The sequence below is a fragment of the Hylaeus volcanicus genome, chromosome 9 (genome assembly GCF_026283585.1).
Source record: "Hylaeus volcanicus isolate JK05 chromosome 9, UHH_iyHylVolc1.0_haploid, whole genome shotgun sequence".
Taxonomy (NCBI): Eukaryota; Metazoa; Arthropoda; class Insecta; order Hymenoptera; family Colletidae; genus Hylaeus; species Hylaeus volcanicus.
Window position 1 is genome coordinate 2241318 of NC_071984.1, and position 6077 is coordinate 2247394.

At 39.8% G+C, this 6077-nt stretch overlaps 1 long non-coding RNA gene across 1 annotated transcript; it reads left to right on the forward strand.

Annotated features, from left to right (window-relative positions):
• The first annotated feature begins 564 nt into the window (after positions 1-564).
• Positions 565-6071, forward strand: LOC128881713 (uncharacterized). Its single transcript, XR_008458159.1, has 6 exons — positions 565-760; positions 848-951; positions 1776-1853; positions 1934-2311; positions 3677-5828; positions 5911-6071. It is a non-coding gene; the product is annotated as an uncharacterized LOC128881713 (long non-coding RNA).
• The last annotated feature ends 6 nt before the right edge of the window (positions 6072-6077 follow it).

A 6077-nucleotide genomic window follows, 5' to 3' on the forward strand; every position in this document is an offset into this window, starting at 1 on the left:
CAGCAAGTAGTCCCAGTATTCCGCGCGCCATTCCTACGCCCAAAGAACTCGCGACAAGTAGTCCCAAGTGTACGAAACTGTACGAAGCCGTATTGCTTGCGAATTATTGCGTTATTTTACAAAGTAATTGAGTACAATTCTTTCTTTCTATTGATACATGATCATTGCAATATGTATCGATACATGGTAATATGACGTCACGCTGGAGTTTACGAGTGACGACGGGGCAACACACTCCCACTCCGCCCAAAGAAAGCGTGCCAACAATAGTCCCAATGTTGCTCCTGTGATGGCATCAGTACAGGCCTAAGTAAACGAAGCTGCGTGAATTATTGAATATTTTACGAGGTAATTGAATATAATCCTTTCTTTCTATTCGCTCGATCTTGCAATATGCATTCATATATGGTCTCGACGCGCATGCGCGAGTTGGAAGCAACACATTGGCATCACTGTGATTCTGCTCCCACTCGCGCATGCGCGTCGAAAAATGAACCCGGAGTAATACAGCTACATATAGGAAACGATGCCTGGTCAGTTTTCCAATTTTCCTTTATTACGCGTGGTCCCAATTTATTATACTTGTATTTTTCTTTGAGGCGACTAAGAAGGGTGTCAGTTTTATGGTCGTATTAGATACTTTCTTGACGCTGAAACCAGTGCGCATGCGCGACTAGAACCGAATCTGGCGTCACTGGTCCCAAGCGGTCCCAAGAGTGCAAACACGTGTTGCTCGTGAATTATCGTATGATTTTACAAGGTAATCGAGCACATTTCTTTCTTTCGATTTTATCTCGATTTATCGCGATTTTGTTTGGAATATCTAACGTTGGGTTTTCGTTTGCAGGGTAAGGAAGAACTAGGACGACGAGTGGGCGGATTTATCAAAGGATTTGCTTCCTTCGCGTTACACAAGGAGACTTCGGGAGAGAATGGAAGCACAGTCACGCGGTAAGAAGGCTCCATTCGGTTTTCACGGGTAGAAAAGAATTGTTCGCCGTGGTCACGCGGCAATGGCGTTGGCGATCACGTGTTTGGAAGGACCGCGTGATCTCCATGCATCGACTTACGTAAACACTTCTAACAACGGGATATTGTGTTTGGGAATCAATGGAATATCGCTCGATCGACATTGGACCGTCCTATTATTCGAAGTAATTAACAGTACACGGGAACGTTGCGTAATTCGTTTAATTAATACACTCCGCTGTGTCTTCCACCCTTCCATTTGCGTAAGCGGAATTACAAGGGTGAATTGCTCGCGAGAAGGCGTTTTTAAATTCAAGGATTTAATTAGCCCCGTTATGGGAGCCTCTGTTAGGTCTCCCAATGCTCCCAAGTAGGTGAAATGAGAACAGTTCTGTTCAGAGGAATATAAGTAATATTTTCAAGCTGTGGTTTTGATAATAAAGTGTGCTAAAGAGTAGAAAATTATTTTTGTTCTAATATAGAACTCTTAGGTTAAATATAAAAGCATTGCAACTTCCTTCTTGACCCTTTCGACCCTGTTTTCTATTCGAATTCTGTTAGTTTCTCTTTCAGAAATTCACCAGATATATTCAAGGAAATGTACGTATCCTGCTAAAGTCGAAAGTATTAAAATATATAATATATTAGTTATTAGTAAGCGGATTTTTAAATAGTTGAGTGCCATGCTTTTATTTTTAATGGCCTCTGGCTAAAAATGTCCTGCTATCGGACAAAAATTATTTCCCACGATAAAAGCATATCTTGGAAAGTTTCCTCACGCATTGTTATTTATTATTCATTTATAGATTTCCACAAATTGGGGATTGCAATAATTGTTGTGTCAGCCTGGTTGGATGAAACTTGTGATATACGTATAAACAGAGGTAGGTAAAGCAGAATAAATACTTACACCGACTTTATATAATAAAGAACAATACCAAAGTATCTCTTACGGAATTTTCAGATGTTACATAATGGGTGAAATTCGTGTTACAAGAAGAATTGTGAAAGAATGCAAAGAAAGAAAGGATTCATGAATTTTCCAAAGAAAATGTCCTTTCACCTTAACCGTTCTATCACCTTGGACGGTTATCCTATAATCGGTTGGACGATGATCGACGGCGGCACGAGCAGCCCTCTCGAAATGGAGGGGGAAGGGTTGCTACCCGTTGCGCGACTGGAAGCGATTCTGACCAGTTGCCGCGTGTACTCCGAACCGTTCGCGTCGTTGTTTATGGGGTGCTCGAACTTGATCGACCCGTGATCGACCCCGCGACGTCCGGCAGGTAACAGGCAGTCGACTGGAAGACACCTGAGGAATTGTTGTTACCTATCGGCTACCGTGAGTTATTTCTTACGAACTACTTCTTAACTTAACTTAATTACTTTTATTTTACTTATGATGAATCTCAGCATAACTTTCAAACTTTTTCTTTTATTTACTGGAAAACAATTCTAATCTTCGTGCAAAATAAAATCTTTGCAAACGTCCTTTGCAATTGAACTTAAAAATTGAACTTAATTAGGTATTTATTAATTAAATTATTAATGTGCAAGAATCTAAAAAAATATTGAAAGTAAACTTCGTATTTAAGTTCAATATTTCTATGTACGATTACAATGATTTTATTATGCATAAAGATCCGCAATCCCGTTACAACTAATTTATACTAATAATAGGATATATTATATAATAATATACATAATATATATGGTCGAACGTTGATTAATAGCTTGATTCGAGAAACACAAAAATGTACACATGTATGTATGTAATACTACTATCATTAAGTGTTTCTCTTTTACTTTTTAACGGTCTTGTCGACGCCGTTCGACTTCACGAAATTTCACTTGGAAACTAAGAAAGAAACCGTCGAATTCTAAAATTGAAAAAGTTACAGAAAACAAAATTGAAGAAATATATCTGTATCTTTTTCAAAAGCGCTTACTACTTGCTCGAATGGTGGCCCCAGAACGCCACGTAGAAAATACAGCGTACCGCGCGATATGACAAAGAAACTTCCGAGAAGTTAATCAAGGTATGCCTGTGCGGACCACTCTCTAGAATAATTAAGTATTGTACCGACACCCTGTACACGGATTCGCTCGACAAGTTTGAAGCCATCGGTGCGTGAATCGTCGCTGATGCCTCTCCGCGATTTGCAATTATCCGCGACATCCTCGTTCTTCACCCCTTCTCATTGATCCTCCACCACGAATGCTGCTTTCCGACCAAAGTATTCCGCTCAGCCGACCACGAAATGTAATTAATTTTTCGCCAATTCTCAAATGATGCTTTCGAGGGAGGGTCAGAGGGTACTGGGCTCAGGAATGGGGGGGCTAGAAGGTACCAAGCTTCAGTTACACGGGATTAGAACCTTGTTTATACGAACAAAATCCTGCTTAGTCTCGGATATAGGGATATAGGTGAGTCCAGTAGTCGCTATAGTCTAGCCCTCTACTTACTTAGTAGTCTCCAACTCTTCTATAACCAAGCCCAGAAGTCTCTAACCCCCTGTAACCGAACTGAGAAGCTTCTAGCCCTCTGTAGCTTAACATAGTACCATCTAGCTCTATGTATCCAAGCCTAGTAGTCCCTAGTCCCCCTATAGCCTAGCTTAAAAGTCTCTAAGTCTATAGTCGAACTCAGAACCTGCAAGACTTACGCATGCATCTAATCCAACAAATTTTTATTTTCTAAAAATAGATTGTCTGGCGAGAATGATACTCGACTTGAGAACGACTCCTCCAGCCGATGATCCCGTCCAAGGACCCGAATCCCGCGGGTTTCGATTGTCGAGCGTGTTCATTCGGGTCAAGGCTCCGACGCGAACGTGCATTTGTAACACAGACCCTCGTTAACAATGGACACGGAATAGTGCGCTAATTAGCCCGGTGGATATTTGGGAAAGGTGGAACGTACAGGGTGTTTCGGTAGAAATAATTGCGCGCTTTCATTTTTGACCGTTTGTGACTCTACAGTATTTCATCGTCGGTTTGTTGTTGTATGTTAAATTAGTAATTTTAAATGACCAACCTTGGAGGTCATCGACCTGGTCTCCATTAAAATAGATCTACACCTGCAAACAAGTAACATGTAAATATATCTAGTTAGAGATGTAAATTGTTGAATACAGAGGCACAGAGTTAATTTGCACATGATGGGAGAGCCTGGTGTCAATTGAAACAGGGTTTTCTTCTTATTTTGATGTAGCAACTATTATTGCAGTATTAACAGTATTTATCAAAGTGAAATAATTCACCCGAAACGGTTGTACCTCGCTCGTACCGAATTGTGTTGGTAAATAATTTCCGAGCTCGTGTTTGAACGTTCAGATACACTCGTTCGCTTCGTCGCGGAAACACGACGTCGTCTCCGCGATCACGCGAAATGTTTTATGACTCGCGAGCCTGTGTATTTACGTAGTCGCGTTACCAAGCGTGTTGTCCCTAGGCCGTGCATAATTGAATCGCGGTTTGTTTGTCACGATTGGCTCGCCGCAGCGAGAATCGCAATTTTGACGAGCACAAATGTTTGTATTTACCGTATCGCGAATGAAAACTGCGGAAAACAATGAGACGCGTTTCCTCTTCCATCCAACCAGTCATTTTACATGTCTGCTTGTATTCTGAAAAGTAGGAGAAAAATTGCCAAATGTAATTTCAAATGTACCAAAAATATTTTAGAAGTTATAGAAGCATTGCTTAAATTTGCCTTTGGGATACTATGTTTGGAGTCCAAGTATACGAGTTTCTTCATATATTTTTTTTATAGGGAAGAATTTATGCAATGTTTCTGTAACTTTGCGGATATTTTAGGTATGTTTCAAAGTACCTTTGGTAATTATTTCAATTCATTTCGCATAGGAAGGAAAGCATTGTAAAGTAAAAGAAAAGTAATTATCGTCATGAATTGAAATACATTGAGGCTTTGAAATGTGAAATTAAAAAAATTAAACAGACCTCCAGTTTTGTTACGAATAACATTTCTGTAATAAGGCCACTGTTCGATGCAACAGAGGAATTGTTATAAAATTCTATCAACTCGAGAGAAGCTAGTTTAACAGGTACATTAGTATCGGAGAGGAATGAATTTCGCGGAATTATTATCATTCCAAAAGATGTTCCGATGGTTGGATTGTAACGACGATTTCTAATGACTTGTAAACAGTAATATTTTTACAATTAATTTTTCCGAGACAATTGTCCTGTTAAAAATAGAATTATATTTGTTTCCTAGCGCGCCAACTTTTCTCAAAATACATTGTGTGTGATTTGTGTGTGTGATCATTGTGAAACTGTGATCCTTTGGCAGAAAAGCTCACAGAAACGCTTGCGAAGCTTTTGTATAATATTTTTAACATGGTATGCAGTAATTGTCGCGCAGAGTCTGTTATGAGAGTCTGTTATGAGAGTCAGTTATGAGAGTTCGTATCATGTAAAGTAGTGTCAGATTTAGAGATTAGAATTAAATGGTTGACGATAGAAAATATTAGTTTAAGATAGACAGTACTGAAAGATCTCTCGATCTCGGAGGAATTTTTACGGAAGCCTCCTTGCGAACGACGTAATTCGCTATTAAAATATTCAAAGTACATTGTACGAAGAGTTTTTCGGCCGACTGTAATTCTGGGTTCACGTAAAACGGGGACAAGCCTTTAAGCACTCCGAGTGGCCTTTGGGCGGCTTTAACCCGACGGATACGCGCCTGAGAACTTTTAACGAGTTACCCTCGAAGGTACGGGTTTACTCTGCACAGAGATTCCCTCTGAAAGGGATTAAGACGACGGTTGACGTCTACGACATTCGTTGAATGAAAATTTCCCCTGTTCGCTCGCGAGACGCAATTATACAAATCGGTAAGAACAAAAAATAACTTACAGTTGTATATTTGTAGGAGAATTTAACTTAATTACGTGGGATGCTTGCATGTTTTACTAGAGTTCAAGAGTTAAAGTGGATGCGTGGAATGGTGGACAGCACGAAAACCAATCGGAGTGATTGTCATGCAACAGAAGTAAAAGAGCTAATCGAAGCCAACGGAGAAGAAGAAAAAGAAGAAGAAGAAGAAGAAGAAGAAGAAGAAGAAGAAGAAGAAGAAGAAGAAG